Source organism: Prionailurus bengalensis, chromosome E2, assembly GCF_016509475.1.
Source record: "Prionailurus bengalensis isolate Pbe53 chromosome E2, Fcat_Pben_1.1_paternal_pri, whole genome shotgun sequence".
NCBI classification, from domain to species: Eukaryota; Metazoa; Chordata; class Mammalia; order Carnivora; family Felidae; genus Prionailurus; species Prionailurus bengalensis.
This window is the reverse complement of record NC_057352.1, coordinates 11,771,214-11,786,892: the sequence shown is the minus strand read 5'-3', so window position 1 is coordinate 11,786,892 and position 15,679 is coordinate 11,771,214. Positions and strand designations below refer to the sequence as shown.

At 47.2% G+C, this 15,679-nt stretch overlaps 1 long non-coding RNA gene across 1 annotated transcript; it reads left to right on the top strand.

Moving 5' to 3' along the window:
• Positions 1-2,178: 2,178 nt before the first annotated feature.
• Positions 2,179-3,100, top strand: LOC122493896. The gene is made up of 2 exons (XR_006300056.1): positions 2,179-2,486; positions 2,589-3,100. It is a non-coding gene; the product is annotated as an uncharacterized LOC122493896 (long non-coding RNA).
• The last annotated feature ends 12,579 nt before the right edge of the window (positions 3,101-15,679 follow it).

Here is a 15,679-nt window from a genome sequence, read left to right as displayed (position 1 = left end):
TCCGACTTCAGCCAGGTCACGATCTCGCGGTCCGTGAGTTCGAGCCCCGCGTCGGGCTCTGGGCTGATGGCTCAGAGCCTGGAGCCTGTTTCCGATTCTGTGTCTCCCTCTCTCTCTGCCCCTCCCCCGTTCATGCTCTGTCTCTCTCTGTCCCAAAAATAAATAAACGTTGAAAAAAAAATTTTTTTTAATAAATAAATAAACTAAAAAAAAATGTAGTAGGTGTTTTTTTCTCTATGCATATGGAAGTATATATACATTATTTATAATGGTATATATATTACATGTTATATATTATATATGGGAAACATACATTATATGTGTTTACATGTATATTATACACACACACACACACGTATAAAATCTGGAGGGCAGGCAGCCTACTGTTATGCACCTGCCTTTTCCCAGTCTGCATGTATCTCTGCATATATCTGGGGGATGGTTCTAGGCGGAGTGAACACCTGACCCACCCTTTGTACTTGCTGCACAGTGACCCATCCATGGGCTACACTGTATCTATTTGAGCCATTCTACCGCTGGTGAACATTCAGGATGTTTCCTGTTCTGTGCGACTACAGTGTTGCAACCAACATCCTTGGACATATTCGTTTCCCCACGGGTGTATCTTGGAAAGCAACACATTTCCCAAAGCGCAGTTTTTGATGGATCAAAGGGTGTGTGCATTTTAAATCAGAGCAGCTGCTGCTTTAAACAAACAAACAAACAAACAAACAAAAAAGTGTTCCATGCTAAAAGAAAAGTAAGGTAGGAAGTAAGAAGATGAGAGTGTGGCAGGGCTAGGGAAGGGAAGACCGGTTAGTGCCACGCTCTTCTCCAGAGACTCTTGGATATTATGACCTGTAATGTGATGTCAGTGGTCCAGGTGAGACAGGGCCGGGAGGGATGGGGTTTAAGGGCAGCGTATGGCCCTGGCCACTCTGCAGCGTCCCCAGCCAGCATCCACCAGCACCGGACCTGGTGTGGAGGAGATTCCCCCAGGGAAGGCAGGGAGAGGAGCCTGAACTTGAGGGGGAGGGGCAGGTGACGGGATGGGAAACAGAAAGATGCAGGGGTTCCCAGCTCTTCTCTGTGCATGACTAGAACTGTCCCGCCCCACATGGTCACCAGGTAAGAGCCGGTCTCTTTCTCTTCCACTCTGGATCCTCCCCCACCCAACCGCTTCCAATGGAACCCTTCCATTCCCCGGCTGTCCCGTCCACCTTCCCAGCTCTTGCCCATCCCTCTGACTCTACATCAGGGCGGGGCTACGGGGTGGAAGCGGGGAAGGGGGGGGGATCACCTAGACCCTCTCATCCCCATTGGCAATGACCGCCTTTCAAGGCTTCCTCCTTCAGGGGCAAAGGCATCATCACCAACGTGTCTTCGGTGATTGACAGAAACCCCTGTCATATTGTTAGCAATGTATTCAGACCCCACAGACCTAGGCCAGGGCTGTCCTGACATGCTGAAGTCCCCGCTATGGCCCTTTGTTCTGGCATTGAAAGTTATGGTGCAAAGTCGTGTGTGTGAGCGCGCGCGCAAAGTGCCACCGACGTCTGGGGCTGCTAATAGGTCAGACAGACATCTGGGGCACAGTCCAGTGAATAGGGCAGATTTTTTTTAAGGGGGGGGGGGGCTAGGGGTGAAGGCGTGAGACCGCCCCGGGTGTATGGGAACAGGGGTAGGGCTTAGAACACGCAGACATTTAGGGGTTAAGGTGAGGACTTGGGCTCTGAGCCTGGGGGCCTTCTGGAGCCATGGGGTGCTCTACAATCAAGGATCAAGGACTGAGCAAGAGCGGGCGGGAGGAGTCTGCCTAGGGAAGGCTCTTGGGGCTGGGACCCTCCGTCCCCTTCTAAGGCAGGCCTTTACGGGAAGCTTCTCCGTGGTAGTGGGCGCAGAGTGCTCCCCTCAGGGGGTCACCATGCGGGTGCCTAGCTAGAGTGGGCAGCTCAGAACGGGGGTGGGGGCTCTGGCGGGGGGTAGCAGCCTAGGGACAGTAGAGGCTCAGAGGCCCGGGCAGCGCATTTCTGAAAGAGGGCGGTGACTCAGGGGGGCCTCGCTCCGAAGGAGTGGGTTCTCGCGGGGGCGTGGCCTGGGGCGTGGCCTCTCGCGGACTCGCCCGCTCGGGGCGTGGCCTCGAGGGGAGCCCTTGAGACGCAGCCGCAGAGGCGCAGGTAGGTGGGACTCTGGGATTCCGAGAGGGTCTGGGAGCTTAGGCTGGCGGGAGGGGAGTTCTTTTCTTTACCCCCCCCCCCTTCCTTCCTGCAGACAGCGAGCCCCTTTGAGGCCGACACGAACATGACCAGACACGTGCAATAAGGGCTGCTCGTGGTGAAGTCCGAGGACGGCCCGGCAGGTGTTGGACACGCTGGGCCTCACCTCCCCAAACTCCGGGTGCCTCAGCGACACCGTGCAGGTGCCTTCGTGCAGACAGCCCGACGGGACATTCCCTCGCCCAGCTCCAGGAGTCCTCAGAAGCGAGGGTGAGTTGTCCAGAGGAGGGGAGGGCCCCCACCCTGGGCTGGGGAGAGAGGAGAGTGGGGACCCTAAGGTGGGGACCCTAAGGTGGTCCCACTCTTTCCCAGAGTTTCCTGCTGCCTCTCCTCCTGCCCAGGTGGTTTTCTCTGCGTCGCTGGGAGCAAAGTTTGCAGCTCGGTGGACGGACGAGCTCATATAAAGCAAAGTTCTTGGATAAAAGGCCTCGAAGAGGCGTGGCCACCTGTCACCTCCCCTCCCCCGTCATCCAGAGCCGGGGCTGCTGTTAGCAAAGAAGTCCCACACGTGGGAATAGAGGGACAAGCAGGTCAATGGAACAGAATTAGATACCCTCCCCCCCCCCCCCCCCAAGACCTGGACGTTTAGCGACAATTGGCGACATCTCAGCCTCTGACAGAAAGATGGAGTTTTTAAGATGTGGTGTTCAGACAACCAGATGGGCGTTTGGAGAAACACGAAATTATACATAGGTCTAAAACTGCAGCGGTGATGGATTGAAACATTTTGTGAGTATTTTGAAAACTCGGGAACTGCATACGCTGAAAGGGTGAATGTCATGGTATGTGAATTATATCTCAGTAAAAATACTTTTTAAAATGGAGGACCGCCCCCCCGCCCCAAGTGTACTGACGTCTGCAACTTTGAAATGCATTGAAAAGTTAGACGAGGGGCGCCTGGGTGGCTCAGTCGGTTAAGCGTCTGACTTCAGCTCAGGTCATGATCTCACAGTCCGTGAGTTCGAGCCCCGCGTCGGGCTCTGTGCTGACAGCTCAGAGCCTGGAACCTGCTTCGGATTCTGTGTCTTCCTCTCTCTCTGCCCCTCCCCTGTTCATGCTCTGTCTCTCTCTGTCTCAAAAACAAATAAACGTTAAAAAAAAAAAGTTAGATGAATTAGCAGATGGATAGAGGGATGCATACAGTGGATAGAAACACAGTAAGACAATGGGGCACCTGGGTGGCTCGGACGGTTCAGCGGCCGACTTCGGCTCAGGTCATGATCTGGCGGTCCGTGAGTTCGAGCCCCACGTCAAGCTCTGTGCTGACAGCTCAGAGCCAAGAGCCTGCTTTGGATTCTGTGTCTCTCCCTGTCTCTGCCCCTCCTATGCTCATGCTCTGTCTCTCTCTGTCTCTCAATAATAAATGAATGTTAAAAAAATTTAAGAAATACAGTTGGACAAGAATGGTAAAATGTTAGTAATAAAATCTAAGTGGCAGACATGTGGGTGTCCACGGTAAACTTCCTTTAACTCTTCTGCATGTTTGGAAATCTGTATAATAAAATGCTAGGGAAAATTCAAGGGCAGTAAAATAAAATTTATAAACAAAACTACTTAAGCAGATTTAGAAATTGGTTAAGGACATATGACCCCATAAGGAAAGTATCTCAGAGAAAATAGTTACGACTTACATCACACACAAAATGTTCATCTCCTTAATATATAAGAAAAAAACAAAAGCCCAATGTTTTAAAATGTGAAAAAGAAATGAACAGACGATTCACAGAGAAACAGATACGAACAGTCTTTAAGTCTATGAAAAGTTGCTCAACGTTGCTCATAATAAAAACAATGCAGGGGCACCTGGGTGGCGCAGTCGGTGAAGCGTCCGACTTCAGCCAGGTCACGATCTCGCGGTCCGTGAGTTCGAGCCCCACGTCAGGCTCTGGGCTGATGGCTCGGAGCCTGGAGCCTGTTTCCGATTCTGTGTCTCCCTCTCTCTCTGCCCCTCCCCCGTTCATGCTCTGTCTCTCTCTGTCCCAAAAATAAATAAACGTTGAAAAAAAAAAAAACAACCAAAAACAACAATGCAGGGGCGCCTGCGTGGCTCAGTAGGTTGAGCATCCCCCTCTCGATTGCGGCTCAGGTCATGATGTCAGAGTTGTGGGATCAACCCCCACATGAAGCTCCGCACGGAGCGTGGAACCTGCTTAAGATTCTCTCTCTCTCCCTCTGCCGCTGTCCCCACCTCTCTGTCTCTCTCTCTCTCTCTCAAAAAAAAAAGCCATTTGAAACTTCTCCGAAGTAGCATTTCCCACCTGTAAAATTAGCAAAAATTCATAAGCTGGAAAACACACTCTCATGCTTTGCTGGTGGGCATGCAAGATCATAACCTTGGTGGAGAGAAATCTGACAACAGCCAGCTAAAAGAGCAGCGAACGCGTTGAGATGCCTCTCCCAGGATTATACTGTGGAGCCCCACCTGCATGTAACAAGCAGTGGAGAGAAAGAGAGAGAGTGGAGTCAAGCTGGACACCTTCAAAGAACAGAAAGGAAGCATCTCCGGCACAGGCGGGGCTATTTTTCACTTTCTGTTTTGAAGATTGCTACACTTATGGAAGTGACGAGAACAGCGTCCGTGAGTATTCATCTGGAGTCACCGCTCATTATTATTTGCTTAATTTGCTTTTCTGTCTCTCCATGCGTAAGTGACGACGAGGACGACGACGATGGTGATTGACGGACTGTTTGAAAGTAAGTTGAGACATCATGATCCTTCACCTCCCAAAGCTGCAGCCAGTAATTCCTAAGAAGAAAGACATTGTCCTAAAGACAACAAGGCATTCGTGGAATTGGGGAAATTGATCATTGACATGTACTATTTTTTTAAGGATTTTATTTTTTATTTTATTTTATTTTTTTTTAATTTATTTTTGGGACAGAGAGAGACAGAGCATGAACGGGGGAGGGGCAGAGAGAGAGGGAGACACAGAATCGGAAGCAGGCTCCAGGCTCTGAGCCATCAGCCCAGAGCCTGACGCGGGGCACGAACTCACAGACCGTGAGATCGTGACCTGAGCCGAAGTCGGACGCTCAACCGACTGAGCCACCCAGGCGCCCCTATTTGTTTGTTTTTGAGAGAGGGAGAGGGAGAGAGAGAGAAGGGGGGGCAGAGGGAGAATCCCAAGCAGGCTCCACGCGGTCAGTGCAGAGCCCGATGCGGGTCTCAATCCCACAAACTGTGAGATCACGACCTGAGCCGAAATCAAGAGTCGGAGGCTTAACCAACTGAGCCACCCAGGTGCAGCCGGTGCTCCTAACCTTTCAAATAAACAGCTTTGCCTTATTGGTTTTTATGTTGTATTTTTTCTATTTGGTTGATTTCTGCTCCTATCCATAGTACTTTATTTTCTACTTTGTTTTTCCTTTGTTCTTTTTCTACCTTCTTAGATATCTGGCTTTTGAATTTTACTTTCTACTGTATGTATTAAAGCTATATACACTTCCCTCTAAACCTAGTATTCATGGCATCTACAAGTTTTGCAAGCGTTACATGTTTACTATCACTCAGTTAAAAATGATTCCTTATTCCCATTTTATTTCTTCTCTGACTCATGAGCCATTTAGAAGTATGCTGCTGAAGGGGCGCCTGGCTGGCTCAGTTGGTTAAGTATCTGACCTCAGCTCAGGTCATGATTTCAGAGTTGGTGGGTTCAAGGCCCGCATCAGGCTCTCTGCCGTCAGCACAGAGCCTGCTTCGGATCCTCTGTTCTCCTCTCTCTCTGTCCCTCCTCCACTGACTCTCTATCTCTCTCTCTCCCCCTCTCTCACCAGAATAAATAAACGTTAAAAAAATTTAGCGGCGCCCGGATGGCTCAGTCTTGTACAGTTAAACGTCCGACCGTGGCTCAGGTCATGATCTCGCGGTTTGTTGAGTTCGAGCCCCATGTCCCGCTCTGTGCTGACAGCTCGGAGCCTGGAGCCTGCTTTGGATTCTGTGTCTCCCTCTCTCTCTGCCCCTCCCCCACTTGTACTCTGACTCTCTCTCAAAAATAAATAAACATTAAGAATAGAACTACCCTGAGAAAGTAGAACTACCCTATGATCCAGCAACTGCGCTGAGTACTTACCCAAAGAATATGAAAACACTAATGTGGAAGGGATACACGCACCTCTATGTTTATTGCAGCATTATTTACAATAGCCAAGATCCGGAAGCAGCCCAAGTGTCCATCAATGGATGAATAGATAAAAAAAAAGATGTAGTGAGTGTGTGTATATATATGTGTATATATATACACACACAATGTATATATATATATATATATACACACACACCCACACACAATGTGTATATATATATATATATATATACACACAATGTATGGATATATATACATACACACAATGGAATATTACTCTGTGGTGTGTGTGTGTGTATATATATATGTATATATATACGTATATATGTATATATATACGTATATATATACACATATATACATACACATACATATATACACATATATATGTATATATATGTGTATATATGTATGTATATGTACGTACATATACATACATATGTATATGTATGTATATATGTATATATATGTATGTATATGTATATGTATATATGTGTATATATATGTATATATACATATATATATATACACACACACACACATACATATACACACAATGGAATATTACTCAGCCATAAAAGGAATGAAATCTTGCCATTTGCAACAACGTGGATGGATCTAGAGAGTGTAATGTTAAGCAAAATACGCCAGTGAGAGACAAATACCATATGGTTTCACTCATGTGGAATTTCAGAAACGAAACACAGGAAAAAAGAAACCGACCAAAAAACAGACTCCTCTACAGAGATACACTGCTGGCTACCAGAGGGGAGGTGGGTGGGGGGGTGAGCGAAACAGGTGGAGGGGATCGAGAGTACACTTATCACGATGAGCACAGAGCGATATATGGAATTGCTGACTCACTGTCTTTTTTTTTTTTTTTCAACGTTTTTATTTATTTTTGGGACAGAGAGAGACAGAGCATGAACGGGGGAGGGGCAGAGAGAGAGGGAGACACAGAATCGGAAACAGGCTCCAGGCTCTGAGCCATCGGCCCAGAGCCCGACGCGGGGCTCGAACTCACGGACCGCGAGATCGTGGCCTGGCTGAAGTCGGACGCTTAACCGACTGCACCACCCAGGCGCCCCGCTGACTCACTGTCTTGTGACAGCTGAAATGAGTATAATGCTGTGCGCTAACTACACTGGAATTAAAATTTAAAACGTTTAAAAAGTGACCGGATAATGTGTTCGCTATAATTTTCATCCCTTGAAATTTTTTTAAGATTTTATTTTTAAGGAATCGCTACACCCAACTTGGGGCTTGAACTCACGACTCCGGAGATCAAGTATCGCGTGCTCTACCTACCAACTGAGCCAGCCAGGTGTCCCTTGTCCCTGAAACATCGTAAAGGCTTGGGGCACCTGGGTGGCTCTGTCAGTTAAGCGTCTGACTCTTGATCTCAGCTCGCGATTCGTGAGATTGAGCCCCGAGTCAGGCTGGCGCCGACGGCATGTAGCCCACTTGGAATTCTCTCTCTCCGCCCCTCCCCAGCACGCTCTAAGAAAAGAAAATTAATAAAATGTTAAAGCTTGTTTATGGCCCAGAATATCGTGTACTTTGGTAAGTGGGCTGTTTGCGATGCCCTTCTTCCTCTATTTTTTTTTTTTTTATGTTTATTTTTGAGAGAGAGAGAGACAGAACGCAAGCCAGAGATAGGCAGAGAGAGGGACGGAGACATAATCAGAAGCAGGCTCCACAGTGCAGAGCCTGGTGCGGGGCTCGAACCCATGAGCCGAGAGATCATGACCCGAGCCGAAATTAGTCGGATGCTTAACCCACTGAACCACCCAGCCGCCCCTGTAGTGCCCTTCTTTATCCCTAGTAACTTCCCTTGTTTTGAAGTCTGCTCTGTCTGAAATTAATACAGGTAGATCTACTGGCAACACATATGTCTAAAGACCCATTTAGCTCCTTTTCCCCAGCCCATCCTGGCTGGCTGGCTATCAAGAAAAACAAGGCATACCAAAAGGCAAAAAAAAAAAAAAAAAAAAAAAAAAAAAATTTGAAGAGACAGAGCGAGCCTCAGATGCAGACATGGCAGGGATGTTGGAATGATCAGACCAGGAATTTAAGACAACGATGATTCATATGCTAAGGGACGGACGTCACGGATCAAGTAGTCATGGATGTAAGAACAGATGGGCAGAGTCAGCAGAGAGATGGAAAGCCTAGGGGGGAAAAAAAAATCCAAAAAGAGGTGTTGGGGGGAGAGGAAGCGTTCGAGTCCTGTGATTAGCGAGCCGGAGCCTCTAGACTGTGAACTTCACGCGTGCATTTAGTTTTTCTCTCCCTCTCACGTGGGCGAGGACGGCTAGAGGCGGCTGCAGTTGGATAGTTCTCTCCCCGCAGGTGACTTAGGTTTAACTCTGGGAACCAGCTTGAGCTCCTAGACATAAATCTCACAAAATTGTGGGGCCTTTCCAGTGAATGGGTCCCCCTGGAGTTTTTAACTCTCAGAATTGTGCACACTGAGCCTCCAGCGACTCATCAGTTACAGTTCTGATGTTCCCGCCTGGCCCTGCTTCCCACAACCATTTCTGCCCACGCGTCTGTCCCCGGTAAGTTGTTATTTTCCGTATTCACCTGTCAGTCTCTCCGGTCCTGGGGGGCGGGGGTTTGCCCCGGGTCCTCACCTCTCTTAAGGCTCCTGGTAGAGTTGTTGAGTTTCTCGTCTGCTCAGCTTTTCACTTGTTAAGATGGAGTGGTGACCTCCACGGTTCCTTACGTCTGAAACTGGAAACCAGAAGCTACGTTTAAAGGGCCATATACACTTGAAAAAAAAACGTATATGCTGCAGTTACTGGATGTAGTGTTCTATAATGTGTCAGTTCAAGTCGATTAATTGCATTGTTCAAATCTATACATTTTCTGATTTTTTTTTTAAAAAGTAGGCTCTTGGGGCACCTGGGTGGCGCAGTCGGTTAAGCATCCGACTTCAGCTCAGGTCACGATCTCGCAGTCTGTGAGTTCGAGCCCCGCATCGGGCTCTGGGCTGATGGCTCAGAGCCTGGAGCCTGTTTCCGATTCTGTGTCTCCCTCTCTCTCTGCCCCTCCCCCATTCATGCTCTGTCTCTCTCTGTCTCAAAAATAAATAAACGTTAAAAAAAAAATTTAAAAAGTAGGCTCCATGCCTAGTGTAGGACTTGAACTGATGACCCCAAGATTAAGAGTCACATGCTCTACCAACTGAGCCAGCCAGGTACCCCCCCCCCCACTTTTTTTCTTGCTTCTCCTGTCCGTTACTACATGAAGCATGTTAAAATGTCCAAGTATGATTGTAAATGTGTCTACCTGTCCCTTTCTGTCAACTTTTGCTTTATGCTTTTGAAGATATGTTATTCGGTGCATACAAGTTTATTATAGGTTCCTAATTAACTCATTTTAAATTATGAAATGTCCCTCTTAACTCTTACAATACTTCTATCTAAAGTCTACTTTGTCTGATATTAGTATGACCATGCCAGCTTTCCTTCTTTTACTTGGTATTTGCTTTGTACATATTCTCCCTTCCTATTTTTTTTTAAATGTTTTATTTATTTGAGAGAGAGGGCATGCATGCACGAGCAGGTGAGAGGCAGAGAGAAGGGGAGAGAGAGAATCCCAAGTGCTGTCAGTGCTGTCAGGGAGGGGCTCAATCACACAAAACTGTGAGATCGTGACTGGAGCTAAAATAAAGCGTCAGACGTTTAACCAACGAAGCCACCCAGGAGCCCGCTCCCTTCCTTTTACTCTAAATCCACGGGCACCTGGGTGGCTCAGTTGGTTGAGCATCCAACTCTTGGTTTCAGCGCACGTCATGATCTCACCGTTGGTGAGTTTGAGCCCCGCATTGGGCTCTGCCTGAGAGTGCACAGCCTGCTTGGGATTCTCTCTCTCTCCCTCTCTCTGCGTCCCCCCGCCCCACTGGCTTTCTCTCTCTCTCTCAAAAGTAAATAAACGTTAAAAAAATCCATCTGTGATTTTTATATTTAAGGTAAAAAGTATAGATGCATCTGGCTGGCTCAGTGGTGGAGTGTGCAATTCTTGATCTCGAGGTCATGAGCTCTGTGCCCCATGGTGGGCCTAGAGATTATTTGATAAAAAAAATTTTTTTTAGGTAAAAAGTGTGTAACGGGATCTTGTTTTTCTTCCAGTCTGACAACGTTTTCCTTTAATTGGAGTGTTTATTTTCATTTGCATGTAATATATTCAGGGATATGGTGTTTGAGATTACTGCGTTAGTCATCTACTGCTGTGTAACAAATCACCCCCAAAGTTTACAGGCTTAAAACAAGAGTAATCATTTACTGTCTCTCACTTGTTGTGGCTTAGGAACTCACGAGTGGCTCATCTGTATGATAACTCAGAATTCTCCACGTCCTTGCCAACACTTGTTACTGTCTGTCCTTTTAATTGCAGTCATTCTGGGGCACATGGCTGGCTCAGTGAGTGGAGCATGTGACCCTTGAGTGGAGCATGTGACCCTTGATCTCAGGGTTATGAGTTCAAGCCCCACAGTGAGTGTGGAACCTACTTAAAAAAAATTACAGCCTTCGTAGGGGGCTGAAGTGGTATCTCATTGTGGTTTTGACTTGCATTTTCCTAGTGACTCATGATTTTGAGCATATCATCATGCGCTAATTGGACACTTGTATGTGCTTTTTCAGAAATGTCTACTCAGATCCCTGGTCCATTTTTACATCGGGTCGTCTTTTCATTATTGAATTGTAAGAGCTGTTTATATGTTGTAGGTACAAGTTTCTCACCAGATCTGTGATGTGCAAATATTTTCTTGCATTCTGTGAGTTGTCTTTTCACTTTCTTTATGCTATTCTTTGATGCACAAAGCTTTTTAATTTTAATGAAATCCAACTTATCATTCACTTTCATTTCTAAAGGCTGTTACCACTGGTATAGAATTCTAGGGTAATAATTTCTTTTCTTTTAAGTTTATGTATTTATTTTGAGAGAGAGAGAGAGAGAGCATAAGCAGGGGAGGTCCAGAGAGAAGAAGAGACAGAATCCCAAGCAGGCTCTGCACCATCAGCACAGAGCCTGATGCGGGGCTTGAACTCACAAACCGTGAGACCATGACCTGAGCCGAGATCAAGAGTCAGACTTATCTGACTGTGCCATCCTGGGGTAACAATTTCTTTTTCCTTTCGGTGCTTTAAACATTTTATTCCATTGTCTTTTGACATCTGTTCTGGATTGAATTGTAGCCCCCCAAAAAGATAGGTTGAAGTCTAGTCCCCAGGACCTTCGAATGTGACCTTATTGGAAAATAGTGTTGCAGATGTGACTAGTTAAGATGACGTCATACTGGGGGCGGCTGGGTGGCTCAGTCAGTTAAGCATCTGACTGTTGATGTCGGCTCAGGTCACGGTCTCACAGTCGTTGAGACTGAGTCCCGCATCAGGCTCCATACTCAGCTTTAAAAAAAAAAAAAATATGAGGTCATACTGGAATACGGTGTACCTCTAAAATATATGACTGCTGTTCTTATAAGAAAATGGGCCATATGGGGCGCCCGGGTGGCTCAGTCGGTTGAGCGTCCAACTTCGGCCCAGGTCATGATACCGTGCTTCGTGAGTTCGAGCCCCGCATCAGCACAGACCCTCCTTCGGATCCTCTCTGTCCCCCTCGCTTCCTGCCCCTTACATGCTCGCGTGTGCTCTCTCTCAAAAATAATAAAATTAAAAACTTTACAAAAAGAGAGAGAGAGAGAAAGAAAAACGGCCATGTGAAGCGAGGGACACAGGGAGCCGTCGGGAGCTGGAAGGAGGCAAGAAAGCATTCTCTCTCTGCCGTCAGAGAGCAGGGCCCCGGGGACACGTTGATTTCAGACTTTGTAGCCTTCAGAAGTGAGACAGTAAATTCTCATTTCACACTGCCTACTTTGTTCTGGGTGCCCTGAGAAGCTGACACCGCTACATAGTTTCTGTGGAACGTTTAGGCCCTCTTCTTTTCCTCCTGAGAGTAGTTTGACTGTGACTTTTTCTTTCTGGAGGCTTCCTGGTATTTTGGTTTTCTTTGGATTCAGTAGTCTACCAAAATGCCCGCGTGTTTTCTCCCCTTTGGTTGTCATAGTGTTTGGGACTCACTGAGATTCTTTAACCTGTGAGTTAATGTTTTCCATTTATTTGGGGAATTTCTCAAAAATTGCTTTTTAAAAAATTTGCTTCGGCGCGGGGGAGCCGGGGTGGCTCCGTCAGTTAAGTGTCCGGCTGTTGATTTGGGCTCAGGTCATGATCTCACGGTTCGTGAGATCGAGCCCTGCATCGGGCTCTGGGCTGACAGTGTGGAGCCTGCTTGGGTTTCTGTCTCTCTCTCTCTCTCTCTCTCTCTCTCTCTCTCTCCCTGCCCCTCCCCCCACCTTGCTCTCTCTCCAAATAAACTTAAAAAAATGGTTTTAAATGAAAAAAATCAACATCGTAGACGTATAATTTACAGATAATAAAATGCTCACATGACACACATATGGGTCATTGAGTTCTGAAAAATGTATACATTTGTATGATCCCCATACTAATCAAGAAATACTACATTTTTATTATTCCAAGAAGTCCTTTCTGTTCTTCTTTCCAGACAATCTTCCCTAACTCCTCCAGGCGATCACAGATCTGGTTTACGTTGATGGATTAGCTTTGCATAGACTAGAACTTCGTATAAATGAAAATGGCATTTTCCTGTGCGCTTTCAGGGCTGGCTTCTTTCTTTCAGTGTCACGGTTTTGGATGCACCAATGTTGGAAGCTATTCCTTTTTATTGATGAGTGACATCCAGTAAATGAAAATACTGTGATTTCTTTCTATTTACCTATTAATGAACGTTTGGATTATTTCCAGTTCTTTGGATATTATGAGTAAATCTTCCATGAACATTTGTGTAAAGCCTTTTTGTAGACATATGCTTTCATTTCTCTTGGGTAGACGCCCAAGAGGAATTTCTGAGTTATCACGTAAACGTATGTTCAACTTCACAAGAAACTGCCAACCTGTTTTCCAGAGTGAGGTACGATTTTACATTCCCTTCAATAATATGTGAGTGTTCCAGCTACTCCACACTTTTGCCAATGTCTGTTTTTGAGAGTCGTGCAAAATTTTAGCCTTCCTAGAAAGTGTGTACTGATATCTCTTTGTGGTATTAATTTGAATTTCTCTGGTAATTGTATGTAGATGTTGAATATCTTTGTGTGTTTGTTGGCCATTCATACATGTTCTTTTTGGAAGTGTCAGTCAAGGCTTTTACTCATTTGAAAGTTGGATTTGGGGGGGGGGGGGTGCCTGGGTGGCTCTGGCGGTTGAGCCTCTGACTTCAGCTCAGGTCATGATCTCCCAGTCCGTGAGTTCAAGCCCCGCATCGGGCTCTGTGCTGATGACTCAGAGCCTGGAGCCTGCTTCCGATTCTGTGTCTCCCTCTCTCTCTGACCCTCCCCCGTTCATCCTCTATCTCTGTCTCAAAAATAAATAAACATTTTAAAAAAATTATTTAAGGGGCGCCTGAGTGGTGCAGTCGGTTAAGCGTCCGACTTCAGCCAGGTCATGATCTCGCGATCCGTGAGTTCGAGCCCCGCGTCAGGCTCTGAGCTGATGGCTCAGAGCCTGGAGCCTGTTTCCGATTCTGTGTCTCCCTCTCTCTCTGCCCCTCCCCCGTTCATGCTCTGTCTCTCTCTGTCCCAAAAATAAATAAACGTTGAAAAAAAAATTTTTTTTAATTATTTAAAAAAAAAGCAGCCTCTAGAACTACGATTAATTTATTATGTTTACCTTGTATGTTGCAACCTTGTTAAAATCAATTATTAATGCTGGGTTGGGTTTTTTTTGTGTGGTTTTTTTTTTCTGTTTTTTGCTAGAACACTTAGGATTTTCTATCTACATAATCATGTCATCCACAAACGGAACTTTACTTCTTCTCCAATCTGTTCCCTTTTATTTCCTTTTTTCTGCCTTATTGCCCTGGTCAGGACCTGTTACAATATTTAATAAACGTGTGCCAGTAGTCGCTCTTATCCTATTCCTGACCTCAGAGAGAGAGTGATCAGTCTTTCGCCAGTAAGTAAAATGTTAGTGGAGATCTTTGTAGATGACTTATATTAAGTTGAGGAAGTTTAGGGGCACCTAGTTGGCTCAGTCCGAGGATCCTGATCTCAAGGTCGTGAATTCCAGACCCATGTTGGGTGTAGAGATTACTTAATGTTTTTAAAAAATTTTTGATGTTTATTTGTTTTTGAGAGAGAGAGACAGAGTGTGAGCAAGGGAGGAGCAGAGAGAGAGAGACACACACACACACAATCCGAAGCAGGCTCCAGGCTCCCAGCTGTCGGCACAGAGCCCCACGTGGGGCTCGAACTCACCGACTGTGGGATTGCGACCTGAGCCTGAGTCGGTCGCTCAACCGACTGAGGAAAATCTCAGGGTGGGAAAAATTCTAGCGTCTCACCCCCAGCCTCTCCGGATCCAGGTCCCCGCGGAGACCTTGCGGTCACCTCCCTGCTGACCCCCGACCCCAGGCGCCCTTCCATAAAGCTGTTATTAAAGGGGGAACCCAGATCTGGAAAGGACGCCACCTCACTGAGGTGAATACATCCTTCGTGAACGTGAGTGAAAACTGCAACCTGTCGTTCACTCCTCAACTCCTCTCCCTGTGCATCAGTGACATTGAAAGTGTTCTCTCAGGAGTGGGAAGGAGGCGGGGACAGCCTCTGGATGTCTCACCTCGTCCTGGGCAAAGAGAGGTTAAGCATTTCCCCAGAGAGGGGCAGCTTCCTGCCCAAGGTCACACAGCCCCGAGGCTCCAAGAGTCTTCAGTCCCCACCTTCCTGAGTTCACACGTGGGTGAGGTTCCTACCCCAGGCCCAAAGCTGACCCCTGGCTGCCTCCTCCTTCCCACTTCTCAGGAAAAAAAAAAAAAAAAAAAGTGCACGCGTGCGCACACACACACACACACACACACACACCAGGAAGCATCCATCACAGGCTGTCCAACAGGCCGGAGGGGCAGGGGTCAGCAGGGAGGTGACCTCAAGGTCTCGGTGGGGACCAGGATCCGGAGGGGCTGGGGTGAGACGCTGGAATTTTTCCCACCCTGAGATTTTCCTGCATCAACCCAGGAGGGCGCCCTGGATGCCGCCGGCCCTGCCCCCAACCTCCTTCCTCTCTTGACATAGATTCCGGGCTAAGGATGGATGGAGGGGGGTGGGGTGTGCCAAGGTGGAGCCGCCAGGCCCAGAAATGAAGGACAGGCATGTCAGGATTGACAAAATGAGGGACCCTGGCTGAGAGCATCCGAGGGCCTCGCGATGGAGTCACGCAGCCTGGGGACTCGGGGTAAATGGGA